The sequence below is a fragment of the Sceloporus occidentalis genome, unplaced genomic scaffold, assembly GCF_023333645.1.
Source record: "Sceloporus occidentalis isolate IW3139 unplaced genomic scaffold, rSceOcc1.0.p SCAF_8, whole genome shotgun sequence".
NCBI lineage: Eukaryota > Metazoa > Chordata > Lepidosauria > Squamata > Phrynosomatidae > Sceloporus > Sceloporus occidentalis.
Window position 1 is genome coordinate 30,191,795 of NW_028316988.1, and position 15,124 is coordinate 30,206,918.

The 15,124-nt window shown below is 42.5% G+C and overlaps 1 protein-coding gene across 1 annotated transcript in view; it reads right to left on the reverse strand.

Annotated features, from left to right (window-relative positions):
- The window catches only part of LOC149308495 (homer protein homolog 3-like), a 62,786-nt gene extending 50,638 nt beyond the window's left edge, over positions 1 to 12,148 (reverse strand). Inside the window, exons 1-2 of the mRNA XM_089535846.1 lie at positions 12,100 to 12,148; positions 11,026 to 11,125 (exon numbers count right to left, since the gene is read on the reverse strand). The gene's annotated coding sequence lies outside the window, so the exon portion shown is untranslated. The remainder of the gene's footprint in view (positions 1 to 11,025; positions 11,126 to 12,099) is intronic.
- Positions 12,149 to 15,124: the final 2,976 nt, after the last annotated feature.

The following is a 15,124-nucleotide window of genomic DNA, read 5'->3' on the forward strand; positions in this document are numbered from 1 at the left end:
TTCTGAGTCACAGAGGCCATGGCGAGATCCTCATGCGCAAACTTGTGAAGGGCTGAGTAATACGTGCTCGAAATCACCCACTTTAAATATTTCCATCACAAGTTCGGCCAACGCTGATGCTCAGCTAGGTGGGGCTGGGATGGTAGGAGTGAAGCGTGTGAGGTTCACCTCCGTTCCAGTTCATGTTGACCCAATTAAGTTATAATCTGCTGTGCATCAAATAATTAGTTTCTAAAAAAGAGCAGTTGATGAAGCTAGATAGCCCGCCGTTGGCAGGTCGGAGATGACACTCATCCTACTTTTCCAAGGTGTCTTTGGCAAGCTTTGTCTTTAGACTCTTTGTTCCAGTTGGTGGCAAAAAGGGCGGTAAAAGTGGAGCTAAGCAAAGCTAAGAGCCTGAACAGACAGGCCAAAATAAAGCTGCTTCGGGTCACTTTGGAGATATGCTGTTTAAATGACACATGCATCTTAAGAGGCCAGAAGTTGTGCTCCAGTCCTTAGAATTGCAGCGTAGCTTTGGCGCGGCTTCCAGACTCTTAGGACGCATGCATCATTTAAACAGCATACCTCCAAAGTGACCCGAAGCAGCTTTATTTTGGCCTGTCTGTTTGGTCCCTAAGATTTCCGCAGACTCAGAACACAACCGAGTTTCTGTGACATCTTCAAAATTCACCTGACCATACAGGCTTTAACATCCATGCTTTCCATTCATGACAATATCCAGAATTGCCAGAGACAAAGTTCAAAGTGATATCACAGCAACATGGTCAAGAGGCTTGTTTGCCACATCTCTGTCTGAGTCCTTGTTCTTCTCAATAATCGGAGAAGGACAGTCGATTATGCATTTTAAAAAAATGATATTTAGATACAGTTGGATCACTTAGTTCATTCCAAATGTAGACATGCCATATAACGAGAAGACATGGATCACTGAAAAAGACAATAATGCCAGCAGGTAGAAGAAGGAGGGGAAGACCGCATGCCAGATGGATGGACTCAGTCAGGAGGGACACAGGCATGGGCTTGCAGGAACTAATAGCAATAGCAAGTACAATTCTAAACCGCATATCAGTGGTTTACAGTGTGTAAGCCAATTGCCCCCAACAAGCTGGGTATTAATTTTACTGACCTACGAAAGGATGGAAGGCTGAGTGGATCTTGGAGCCCTCCTCTAGGATCGAATTTACAACATTGTGACTGCTGTATTGGCATCTAACCACTGTGCCATCAAGGCAACTTCTAAGCACAAAAGAAGGAGTCATGGAGGTGTCTTATCTACAGGGTTGCAATGAGTTGAGGTTGACTCGAGGGCAGATAATAACAACAATAAACTGCTGTTTATGCTGCAGAGGAAGCTGTCCATTGATTCCCTGAATGAGTGGTTGCTCCAGGATTGCATCTGTGCAGTCAGCTTTTGCTATGGAAGTGGACAATTTTGTTACCTCTCTGCATCAGCCTCGACTACTGCTATCCTGTCTGATGCAGACAAGAGTTTACCCATGGCATATCTGAATGAGTAACTGTTTCGGGCTGTTTGACAGTGAAATATGCTGCTTCCGAATGTGGTGGAGTCTCCTTCTTTGGAGGTTTTTAAACAGAGCGCATACTGATGACTGCACACATTTGGACCATGGAGTGCATGCATTTTACGATCTGCCGGTGAGACAATTAGTGTGCAAGCTACTCCTAGTCCTTCTATGTAAATGCTACCCATTTGCACAGTGACTCTAAAGAAAAAGCATGGGAAATTCTGGCTCATCACCCCCCACCCACCCATGTACAACTCCCCAGCTCAGTCCGGTGGTTGGGGGCTACTGAAATTGCAATGTGCTTCCTACCCTTTAATATCTATGATTTCGTTCAAGTTGAGCTCACTGGTGACACCACTAGAAGTTTACTACAAGCCACTGTTCCAAACCTGCCCATGTTCACTCCCACATATGTGGGAACACCTTGGGTCCAAACCAGGGTTAAAAATGATAAGACAGTAAGGGGTCCAGCAGGTAACAGCAGCCCTAGCCTTTGCACCATTTCCATGGAGCTGGAAATGTTTTGTATTTAAAAGAAAATGCCCCCACATTCTTGCCTTTTGAAAACAGTATTACCCTCAGAGCAACAGCATCACAGAAGAACGCCCCCAGCCCACAAAGCTTTCACGCAGTGTCCCTCAGAAGACTCACAATCACCATAGGCCAGATTCAAAAGACAATGAAAGCAATGAACCAAAGAGGGAACTGCACTCCTGGGTCTACTCTCCAATTACTGCATCAGACTCTGAGTGCCAGGGCCCCGCTTCTAACAACCCACTGATATTTTAGATTTAAGTGTAGACAGAATAGCTCCTGCAGAAAGTTATGTATTTGCCAGAAGGCGACTGGGGGAATAGAATCATAGAATCATAGAGAGTTGGAAGAGAAGTCAAAAAGGGCCATCCAGTCCAACCCCATTCTACCATGCAGGAATTCTCAATCAAAGCATCCCCGACAGATGGTCATCCAGCCTCTGTTTAAAGACCTCTAAGGAAGGAGACTCTATCACACTCCAAGGAAGAGTGTTCCATTGTCTAATAGCTCTTACTGTCAGGAAGTTCCTCCTAATGTTTAGGTGGAATGGAATCTCTTTTCCTGTAGCTTGCATCCATTGCTCCGGGTCTAGTCTTGGGAGCAGCAGAAAACAAGCTTGCTGCCTCCTCAATATGGCATCCCTTCAAGTATTTAAACAGAGCTATCATAGTACCTCTTAACCTTCTCTTCTCCAGGCTAAAAACCCCCAGCTCCCTAAGTCCTTCCTCATAGGACATAGTTTCCAGACCCTTCACCATTTTAGTCACCCTCCTTCGGACACATGGCTCCAGTTTCTCAACGTCCTTTTTGAATTGTGGTGCCCAGAACTGGACATGGTATTCCAGGTGAGGCCTGACCAAAGCACTTGAACCGAATCGCTGAAACAATTCGGGGGGGGGGGGGGGGGCATGTGCTAGACCCATTTAACCCATGTCTTTTTGACGCTGATTTTTTTCACGTCTTTTTGGATAAATCGATTCTGCGCAAGTGTGAGCCAGATGCAGATCGGAATCAATTACGCAAATCGATTTGAAGAATCGAATTCACGAATTGATTCAGTGTCGGTGTGAACAAGATGCGGATCAGAATCAATATACTATGATGTGATAAGGAGTTGCCGGGTGGGGAAAGCGGAAATTAACAACCTGTGTCCCCCCCCCCCCTTGCAGTCATTGTTCGGAAGTACATAAATGCAATTGAAGTGATGAACAGAGGGGAAGAAATCCCACTGAAAACACTTCAAATTGAACCGATTCATTTGCCAATGTGAACTAGAAGTGGGTTATTTTGAGAGACTCCGGCAGGAAACAGTTTAAATTGAATCGATTTATTCATCAATGTGAACCCGAAGTGGGTTATTTTATTTTATTTTACAGCAAGAAAATGTGATTGGAGCAAATGTAGTGTGAACCACGCTCTGCTGCCAAACCGATCCATCAATTAGGATCACAAAGCGGTTAATTTGCAAGTGGGAATGTCTCTCTCTCTCCTCCTCCTCCTCCTGTCATTTTCCTCCTTTGCTCTCAGCTTACATTAATTGCTGCAAACTGAGCTCGAAGTGCAAAAATAGTTAGTACTCAACTAACTTGGCAGGGGGAAGAAGAAGGGACGGGACACAATATCACCCTTCCCAGAAGGTTCCGGCAAAAGCAAACTGCTGAAGCCTCTCCTAGCTTGTGTGTCCTTTCTCATTACTAACCATGAGTGGCTACCTTATCACACTCTGATTTTGCATAGCCATAAGTGTCCTCTTTTTTGTCAGTGAAATGTTGGAGGGTATTTTAAGCACAAAGAGCTGTGTGTCAGTGTGTTGCAGGGGCAAAGTGGGAAGGAGAGAGAATAATTTTGCTATTCTGATGGTAAAAGCAAGACTATCTTTGGAGAAGACGGACATTATTATTATATAATCCTATTGCACTAGGAAAGGCTGGAGGCCAGTGCTGTATGTATGTGTGTAAGCAGTTGTTGTTGTTGTTGTTGTTAGCAAACAATACCGTTCCATTAAGTCCTGGCCGATAGCCTCAGCTAGGATTCTTGTGTCAGATGAAGGTCAGAAGATCCCTTTGCCTAGGCAGGACAGAGCCATGACGCTTTAAAACTAAAACTCCAAATCCAATGTAAGCTTCCCCCCCCAACCCTTGCAATATTTTGTTCTTCAATAAAATAATAATAATAATAATAATAATAATAATAATAATAATAATTATTGCCATTCCTCCTCCATGACCCTTGATCTAAAGGGCACTGGTTGAGGTCCCTTTTTGCCAGCAATGTGAGTGACAGCCCAGCTGCCTCTCTTGGTGGATTCCCTGTCCTTGCTCTTTGAAACCTCACCCTTCTCTGCTTCCTGACATAGAATCATAGAATCACAGATTCGTAGAGTGGAAAGAGACTGCAAGGGCCATCCAGTCCAACCCCATTCTGCCATGCAGGAACTCTCCATCAAAGCATCCCCATTGACAGATGACCATCCAACCTCTGCTTAAAGACCCCTAAGAAAGGAGACTCCATTACTCTCCAAGGGAGTGTGATCCACTGTCTAACAGTCCTTACTCTCAGGAAGTTCCTCCTAATGTTGAGCTGGGATCTCTTTTCCTGGAGCTTGCCTCCATTGCTCCATTGGGTCCTGTTCTCTGGAGCAGCAGAAAATAAGCTTGCTCCCTCCTCAATATGACATCCCTTCAAATATTTAAACAGGGCTCTCATATCACCCCTTAACCTTCTCTTCTCCAGACTAAACATCCCCAGCTCCCTAAGGCGTTCCTCATAGGGATTCATGGTTTCCAAACCCTTCACCATTTTAGTCACTCTCCTTTGGACACATGGCTCCAGTTTCTCAGCATCCTTTTTGAATTGTGTGCCCAGAACTGGACACAGTATTCCAGGCGGGGCCTGACCAGAGCAGAATAGATCAGTATCTTGGTGATCTCCTGATCCTCTTCCACAAGCCTCCTTCCATTTGGTGCCCACCACTTTTCACTCCTGGTCGACCCCTCTCTTTTGGATATTTTATTTATTATTTATTATTCTCAGATTCCCCCCCCCCCCTCCTTTCTTTTGCGCTGCTCTTTACTTTTGGAATCGCCTTCCGATGCTCTTTTGAACCATGACCTCCTTAGTTCACTTTACGTCCGAACTAAAGATGGCTCTGTTCGGGGAAGCCTTCCAACCTACGTTTTGATGTTATGATTTTATGCTTGTATTACTGACACTTGCATTGCTGTGGGCCTACTTTAACATTCAAAAAGAGGCTAAAAATTTCCTCTTCTGTCAAGCCTTCCCCTCTGGAAAATGAACTAGTGTACTTTGTGTGAGACTTGGGATTACTCTGACCAAAAATCCACGACAAACTTCAGGTAGATCAGAAAGTTTATTGTAAGGACTTGAGTGGAAGTATTCCTGCCACGTCTTTGTTGAAACTGAGGAGTTCCAAATAGAGACAGAACCTTACAATTCCCCAAACCCCTCCCTTTGAGTTGGTTCCCTACGTTTCAGCCTTTGATGTAGAATTTCTCCCTTTGGTCTGAAGGGGGAAAGGAGGGGGGGGGGGTTGGCCATTTGGTTCCTGGCTCTTCTACCAAGTAGAGATCTAAGGCTGTATGCATCTTTGGTTTCGGATTCCCAACAACCCCTCATAAAACTGCCTAACTGCCATGCACTACGTGACCATCTTAGTCCTCATGGCGGCATCCTCAAAGTGACTGTCTATCTATCTATCTATCTATCTATCTATCTATCTATCATCTATCTATCTATCTATCTGTTTTTCTATTTATTTATTTATCTCCCTCTCTCTCTCTCTTTCTCTCTCTCTCTATCTATCTAAACCTCATGGCAGAATACACCCTGAATGCCTGACTGAAGGTGGTTTCTGACACTTTGATCCCATCAACTTTCTGCCTCACCCTTTCGAATTACTGTATTGTTTTAGATTTGTATATTGTATATTGTGTTACTGGTTTTATCTATTTATCATGTGTTTGTAACTGGTTTTAAATTTGGGTACACCGCTTTGATCTTCTGGAAAAGCGGTATAAAAATAAAATTTATTATTATTATTATTATTATTATTATTATTATTATTTGGTTTTAAATTTCTTGTTAGAATGATATGCTGTTCATTTTATAATTCTGGTTCTTGCTTTGAGATTGTATGCTGTGGGCAGGCTGTTATTTGTATTTGGAATTCTTTCGCTTTGTAAAGTGCTGTGTAAAGCTTACGGTGCAACAACAACCACAACAATAATAATAATAAAAAGAAGAGGAAGAAGAAGAATACTAAAATTTGTCCTTCATGCACCAAAGGTTTTTGTTTGGCGTCCTGAGAAACAGGTTGAAGACAGACATGGTATTAAAGCAAGAGTGACTTACGTCGCTCTGTTTTATCTTATCTTATTGTATTTTATTTTATTGTATTCTCTATGTATTTTTATTGCTGTAAGCCGCCCAGATTTCTTGTGATTGGGCAGGCTATAAATAAATAAATAAATAAATAAATAAATAAATAAATAAATATTAGGGTGTGTCTATGGGATCTGGGTTCCAGGTTTGAGGACCTCCTTTGCCAACTACCCACAACACTCTGAGATGTAGCCACCAGACAGCCAGGCCTGACAGCCGCCAATAAAAACATCACACAGCATGGCAGAAGAATGCTATGTGGCAGCAGAGTTTGGAAAAGTGACTTTTGGACTACAACTCCCAGTACTGTGAATCTGCTGGGATGACCACTGGCTGGGAGATTTATGAAAGCTGCCCATCAAAGCCCATGAAACTTCAAGGATGGGCAGGGACTCATTCACACTGCAGAATTATAGAGGTACAATTGTACTTTAACTGCCAGTATTCCATCATATGACTTTCTGGGGTTTATAGTTTGGGGAGGCACTAGATCTCTGCGGCTGAGGATTCTAAATACACTCCCTCAACTGCAAATCCCAGGATTCCATAGGATGGACCCATGGCAGTTAAAGGGGAATAATAGTGCTATAATTGCAAATTGTGGCCTCATTCCCACTACATCTTAAACCAGTTTGCAAATCGGTTTGAAGCGGTTTAAATGACCCTGCTTCCCACTTGAACCGAATCACCGAAGCGATTGGGAGAGGGGGGGCCATGCGCTAGAGCCATTTAACCCATGTCTTTTTGACACTGATTTTTTTCCACATCTTTTTGGAGAAATTGATTCTGTGCAAGTGTGAACCAGATGCAGATTGGAATCGATTTTAAGAATGGATTTGAAGAATCGAATGCACGAATTGATTCAGTGTCAGTGTGAATGAGATGCGGATCGGAAGAAAACGCGATCAGGGCACATGTGGTGTGAACCACGCTCCGCTGCCGAACTGATCCATCAATTCGGATTGTGAAGCGATTTATTTATAAGTGGAAATGAGGCCTGTGAATGGGCAGCAGGTCTGGCTCCAACCCATCAAGTCCCTACATTATGATGGGAATGATAAAGAATCTTTGTGAAACTCAGAAGCATCAAACTCATATTCCCTACCCTCCAGTCCCACATATTTTAGTCAAACCATGTCTTCTGTACTCTTTCAGCTGCAGCAGGTATTTCAGAGGAAGAAATTGGCAAGCGACCTCTGAATATTCCCTGCCTAGAAAAAACATATGAAATCCATGGGGTTGTCATAAATGTACAAAAATGACTCAAAGGTATATACACACACAAGAACTGACCTGTCACAAAAGGTGAAGGAAGTTAAGACATCTGTCTTTAGGCCATAATCTGAGTACTGTGCAAATAAGAAGGAGACCAAATCCACACACTGCTTCATGCTATCTGACTCCATAGGAGTGTTGTTTTGGTGCGTAATTCAGCCATGCACTTCTGCGTTTGTACAGATTTAGCAATGGCTTAAAAACCATGGAAATGAGAAAATGTTTCCCTACCCACTTTAAGGACACCCGGAGGCATCTGCATTTCTGAGAATGTAAATCAGATCTCTGGGGGGAAAAGCAAGAAGAGAGGTTAAAATAAATACTTCATAGAGACATTCAAAGTTGCACAACAGCTCTCTCTCTAAAAGCATCCTCGCTCAGCCTTGAAATTTGCCAGAGTGATGATTGAGCCTCAGAGCAAACAGGGACTTTCTCCTGTGAAAAGAAGCTGAGAACAATGCGCTTCGGAGGCATAAACTGGAGCGGTGCCAACAGCTACAAAAAGCAGAGATGCTGCAAGGCACACAACAGCCTCTCTTTTATGCTGGGGAAGGGGTCAGAATTCAGTATTAGAGCAAACGCTTTGCAAGAAACTGAGGTTCAGTGGATCCCCGACAGTTGTAGGGGGGCTATGAACGAGGATCTTAAATTAGACACACACGACGATCGAAGATTCATTTGGATCAAGGGGCTGCAAATGATCCATCAATCCTCCAGGAGCAGTACTTCGCCTTTTCAAAAGGTTGCCGCCCCTCCTGCTGCTCTATTTAATATATAAAACATTTAACATTTTTCAAAACCAGACACAATGTGGTTGGGGACATTTTTGGCAGTCCATGCAAACCCCAGATGGGTCCCAGACTCACTGCAGACGCCAGTCCTGTTTTACCATATATACTCGACTATAAGTCAACCTCATGTCTAAGTTGAGGGCAGGTCTTGGGGCCAAAATTATGGATTTTGATATGACCCATGTGTAAGTCCCATGTGTAAAATTTAGGGGCATGTAACAAAGGATCTATGAAGCTAAGGAAAACAATGCCAAAGAACTTACAAAATTCCAGCATGAATTGTTTGTGCTCACACTAAATGATGGATGGATGGCTTCCAGGACAGGTTACACACTTCCTTTTCATCAGGGGATATATATATAGATAGATAGATAGATAGAGGGAGAGAGAGAGAGAGAGAGAGAGAGTTAAAGTACAGTACTTCCGTGGATAAGTTGACTCAGATTTCTTGGGTCATTTTTTTGACTAAATTTCTAGACTTATATAAATACAGTAGTTGCTGCTAACAATTGGGAAAAATGCAAGAGGACAGGTCCCTGCCCTGAGGAGTTTACAAACTAAACACAGGAGAAAAGAGGAAACTGTCTTCTCCTGAAATGGACCACAGGACTTTGTCTGACTGAATAGTGGTGCCCCCCTTCTATTTCATGGGACCATAAAAGTGGTACATTGATATTTATGCTCTTTTGGGGTGTGACTGAATTCCTGCAAAACTGGAAACCATTGGTAAGGACAGAGATCTTGCCAACCATTACTTAAAGGAAGTGATGGGAGATTCTTCTGGGGCATCTAAATCAACATTTCCAATGGATTTAATTCCATAGACAGCTTACTGTTACTTTAATAGTAAGTCCCGTCTTACATAATGTGATGGATGTTAACAACAACAACAACAACAATTTTTATTTATATGCTGTCTCTCCTGCAGGATCGAGGCAGCTTACAACAACGAATAATAACACAGTATAAAATACAGCATACGATTAAAATACTTCCAATTAATTCCCTATTGCTGATTATTGTGCTGGTGTGTGTGTGTTTAAGGGTGTATCTTTTAATTTGGCTTTAACTTTTTTTTAATTGTTTAATTTTGATTTAATTTCTTTATCTTGTAATTTTTAATGATGTCTTTTTTAATTGTTGCAAACCACTTTGAATCCCAATCTGGGAAAAAGGCAGGATAGCAGTAAATATCACAACAAGAACAACAAGACCCCCATCAATAACTGAATGACTAATCTAAAGTTCCATGCCCAGATGTACAGTACAATTGGGGGCACACTTATCAAATCTGAAGATGACACCAAATTAGGAGGAATAGCTAACACTCCAGAGGACAGGATCAAAATTCAAAATGACCTGAATAGACTAGAAAGCTGGGCCAAAGCTAACAAAATGAACTTCAACAGGGAGAAATGTAAGGTACTGAACTTAGGGCGAAAAAATGAAATGCACAGATATAGGATGGGGGACACCTGGTTTAAGGAGACAACATGTGAAAGGGGTCTAGGAGTTCAAGTAGACCACAAGTTGAACATGAGTCAACAGTGCGATGCGGCAGCTAACAAGGCCAATGCGATTTTAGGCTGCATCAATAGAAGTATAGTGTCTAGATCAAGAGAAGTAATAGTGCCACTCTATTCTGCTTTGGTCAGGCCCCACCTGGAATAATAGTTGTCCAGTTCTAGGATCCACAATTCAAAAAGGACATTGAGAAACTGGAGCCATGTGTCCAAAGGAGGGAGACTAAACTGGTGAAGGGTCTGGAAACTATGAAGCCCTATGAGGAGAGGCTCAGAGATCTGGGGATGTTTAGCCTGGAGAAGAGAAGGTTAAGAGAGGATATGATAACCCTGTTTAAATATTTGAAGGGATGCCATATTGAGGAGGGAGCAAGCTTGTTTTCTGCTGCTCCGGAGACTAGGACCCAATGAAGCAATGGATGCAAGCTCCAGGAAAAGAGATTCCAGCTCAACATTCAGAGGAGCTTCCTGAGAGTAAGGGCTGTTCGACAGTGGAACACACTCCTTCCTCAGAGATTATGGTGGAGTCTCCCTCCTTGGAGGTCTTTAAACAGAGGCTGGATGGCCATCTGTCAGGATGCTTTGATGGAGAGTTCCTGCATGGCAGAATGGGGTTGGACTGGATGGCCCTTTTTGGAGTCTCTTCCAACTCCACGATTCTATGATTCTATGATTCTACAAATGCAATTGCATTTGAGGTCAGACTAGATGCTCTCGAGGACTGATTTCCTATAAATGATGAGATTTTTACATTTAAAGTTAGTAATCATTAGCAAACTAGAGTTCAGCCATAGTGATGGTAGGGGCAAGGAGACCTTGCCCAGTCTGGTATGACGCCTTTGCTAGGAGAGAGTCATTTTTGTTAATAGTTGATTTGGAAGTATGTAACACATACACATTGTTAAAAAAAGGAAACGGAAGGAGGAAAAGGAGATGGAAAGGAGTGATATTGCACCAGGACAGATGTTGTACCTTTTGAGGAGCCAGCCGAAGTGTCTGCACAGGATCCCAAGAGGAAAACAGCTGCATCTCTTCCACAATGAGCATTTCCCCTGGGCAGTTGAACATTTATCTGCATGAAATGAAACACACACATTTAATACTCATATAACTTTACATCTATAACCTGGGCAACAACTATCTGCGGTGGATGTTTTATTAAGCAACAGTTTCCTCTGTACTGGTATCTCCTAGAGACCTTCCTTGTGCTTTAAATGCATGTACATTTACAATTTAAATACTTAAATGCAGTACAACCGATTTAACTGATCACCCTTTTACTGCAACCCTGAAATGGAAAAATGCAAAACCAGAGGAGGCCAAAACGCGAAAGGCTAATCAACTTCTTTCCCATAGGAAATATCTATAGAGTATGAAGCAACACAGTTATTCCATAAATATCTCGGCTTTCTAAAATTAGCAAGTACGTTTTGAACTCGAAAGATAAGAAATGTGCTGTATATTCTATCTCATGATACAGCTTGATGTTCTGTGAAGTTATCAGCTGTTTATGTGTAGAGATTAATGTGTCAGATCAGGGCCAAGGGGACTAGATTTGGTCCTGAATCTCACTGTAGGCCAGTTGGAATCTCTCAACTGAAATCGACCTCAAACACATGAGGATAAAATGGGATGGAGTAGGTAATGGGAGGAGAACCATTTTCTTCTCATCTTGAGCCTCTTGGAAGAAAGGCAGGAGGATAGAGGATGAGGCAAAAGTCACTTGGCAGATCCTTCCATATTTGCAGTTTTGATATTTGCGGGTTTGATTGTTCACAGATTTGATTAATATGTTCTCTCTAGGCATATCTAGGTCCTCCAGTGCAACTCTATGGTCAACATTAACTAAAAATTGCACTGAAAGACCTAGAGATTATTCCTAGAGAGAATACTCTACTAGGCGTTTGTAGCTCCTCTGGCGCAGTTCTATGGTCAGTGTCTGTCGGACCTAGAGATTCCATTTTCAATATGACACCCCTTCAAATATTTAAACAGGGCTATCATGTCACCTCTTAACCATCTCGTCTCCAGGCTAAGCATACCCACCTTCCCAAGTCTGGCATACCAGACCCTTCACCATTTTGGTTGCCTGCCTCTGGACACGCTCCAGCTTGTCAACATCTTTTTTGAATTGCAGTGCTCCAAACTGGACACACTATTACTTCCGCACAGAAGGTATTTTACCTGCTCCTAAAAAAAGAACATCATATGTGACTTTCTCCAAAGCCTTGGTTCAATACACTAGAAGTTGTGTGCATTTTGCACCTCTTATCGGCAACACTGGTCAACGGCTGACTGCGCTCACTGCGTTGGCCATGAGAGGATGATCTCTGGCAAACTGGAGGACTCTGTTTAGCAACAGCTATATCCCCGCCTTCGACTCCATATCCCTGCTGTTGGTTAGAAATGTTGATGCACTACTTTGGGGAGAAAAAGGCTCAGGAAGTGGGAACACAATATTCCTTCTCTGCAGTTTACATTATCTTTCTTCCAATTAGCTCCAGGTTCTCATGACTTTATCCATGCAACATTTCTGCGAAGTGGATCAGGAGGTAAGCACATATCAGTTTGCACAAGCAGAGACCTTCGATATCCGCATCCCGTACTGTCTGTAGAATTCAGCTGTGTGTGGTTAAAGGGCAACCAACAGGCTTACTATCTTCTTTTCCCCTGGATTTTCTGACTGTACAGAGTTTGTTCGAACACAGACCAATTGGATGCAAACTGCAGGAAAAGAGATTCTATGATTCTATGTCTATGTAGCCCCAACTCCACCGAAGTGGAATCTAATTCACCTAGATTTATGGATGGTAAGTGCCTCCTGAATTCATCCCACGCTTTTGGTGATCTCTGCATTTTCTGGGTTAAAAAGGTGCTGCAAACACATCTGTTTATACTTCTGGCCAAATAAAAGAAGAAACAGCTGAGCTTTTCCAGATGCTGCCATCTGCTCAAACATTTATTTAGCCATCTGAAGTCTGGAACATTCAAGGAGGGATTTTGCTGAAGGCTGGCTAACGCTGGAAGCTGTTCTCTACGCTAGTTTTCCATTTCTATACTGTATAGTTTTCTATTTCTATACTACCACTACACTGTTTTCTATTTCTGGTGTGAGCCACAGGGTCACAGCACTGGAACCCTTTTTTCCTTTAATACATTTTATTATATTGTTCATATCCAATACATACACACACAACAATACAACAACACATTGACAAAAGTACTGAGCATACGTTAAACTATAAGTGCACTTTCGATTAGTCTACTGCCCAATTCTAACCACATTCACATTAATTCATCTTTTCCCATCCTTCTCAGTTCCCTTCTACTTTCCCCCCTTTTCTTTCATTCTTTCTTTCCTCCACTTCCTTTTGATTCTCTCTTCTAACATTCCTCTTAGCTGCCTTCTCATTCATTCTTTCCCATCCCACTGGGACCTTTTGAGGAGCAGACAATGGCAACCTGCCACCTTAGACTCCCCCCTTCTTCTGACCTTAGCTTCAATCCTCTCTGCAGCAGGAGTAGATGGAAATATATCTTCCCAGCAATAATATATTCCCGGGAGGTTTCCCTGTTCCAGTGTAAAGTATTTTGAAAGTGCTTTGGTCTTGAGTGGGCAGCTAAGACCCCTTAGCTTTACTAAATAACTAAACTGGGGTGGTGATGAAAAAATGTCAGAGCTGGTTGGTTGACAATACGGATCGACCCACCTGCCTCCATTTTGGGGTTCTTCAGGGTGGATGGTGACGAGGATGAGGACTGTGAGGATCAGCATCTGCACACCAAAAAACCCTGCACACCTGCTAGCTGTACCAGGTCAGATAGCTGTCCATTCAGAGCAGTACTGTATAGTGGACCCTTGTTAAATCCGCTGGGGTTTGGTTCCAAGATCCCTCGTGGATCACAAAATCCATGGATGCTCAAGACTAAGTGCCACCATTATAATGGGGCTTGGGTGCAGCAGCGCAGCAGCACACACCATTCATTTTTCTAATGGAAGGGGGGGTCCGGACCCCAAGAACACCCCTTGGCTACGTCCCTGATTTTTGGATCCCCCCCCCTTCTTCTTCTTTTGTTACAGTGATACATTCCTCCCTGTGAAAAAGTCCAAAGAAAGGTCTTTCGCACTTTCTGCCATGTGCACTTTTTTCAACTGGAGCTGTAAGGGAGATGCATCTCATATTCGGCACAAGTGCCCCAACACTGAGCATTGAATGCTAGTTTAAAGATTTCTTCAAGAAATATGAAAAGTGTGCATAAATGAAAACGGGGCCATGAATTCCTTTAGTATGATATTTTAAGCACTTAGCTTCCTTTTTTAAAAAAACTGTTTTTAGTTCTCAGTGTAATAAGATTGCTTTTGTGGGACAACAGCAAAAATCAGCACAGATTAGTATCAGGTATTCAGCAGTACATGGAAACCTAGATCTGTTGGAAGGAGACATGTTAACACTAATTTTTTTGTCCCGCTTAAAGCAAAAGTAACTGTTTATGGGAACTAATTAAATTCTCTTGCATTCCCTTTCTGTTGTTACGAAGCAGAAAGAATAAAGCTTCCCTACTGGCAAGTAAAAAAATGGTGAAAAATAGGTCCGTCGATGGATTAAAGGACTTTATTTATGGATTAATTATCTGATTCTGAAGCAATTAATCTAACAAAATGAGTTTACAAATTACAAAATCTCAGTGACACTGCCCTTTGGGAGGACTCTGCCAAGAAGCTAAAATGTAGTAACAACATTTAACAGCCACAAGATGCTACTTAATGTTAGGAGCAAAAGGTATTTGTAGCATCCTGCAGTTGTGGCAATGAAGGTGCACTGACTGGGAAACAAATAAGTCTGCTGCAATCCATCTTTCCTGATGGAAGGAGAATTTGTTGGTTCAGCTGGGATTAAATGCACATGGAGGGTACCAGAGAGTTTCTATATATACAGTAGTTGTGAAAGCTGGATCACAAAGAAAGCTCAAAAGAGAATCAAGTCTTTAAAAAGTAGTGTTGGATGAGAGTTCAGTGGATACCATGGACTTCCAAAAAGACACATAAATGGGTATTTGACCAAATCAGACT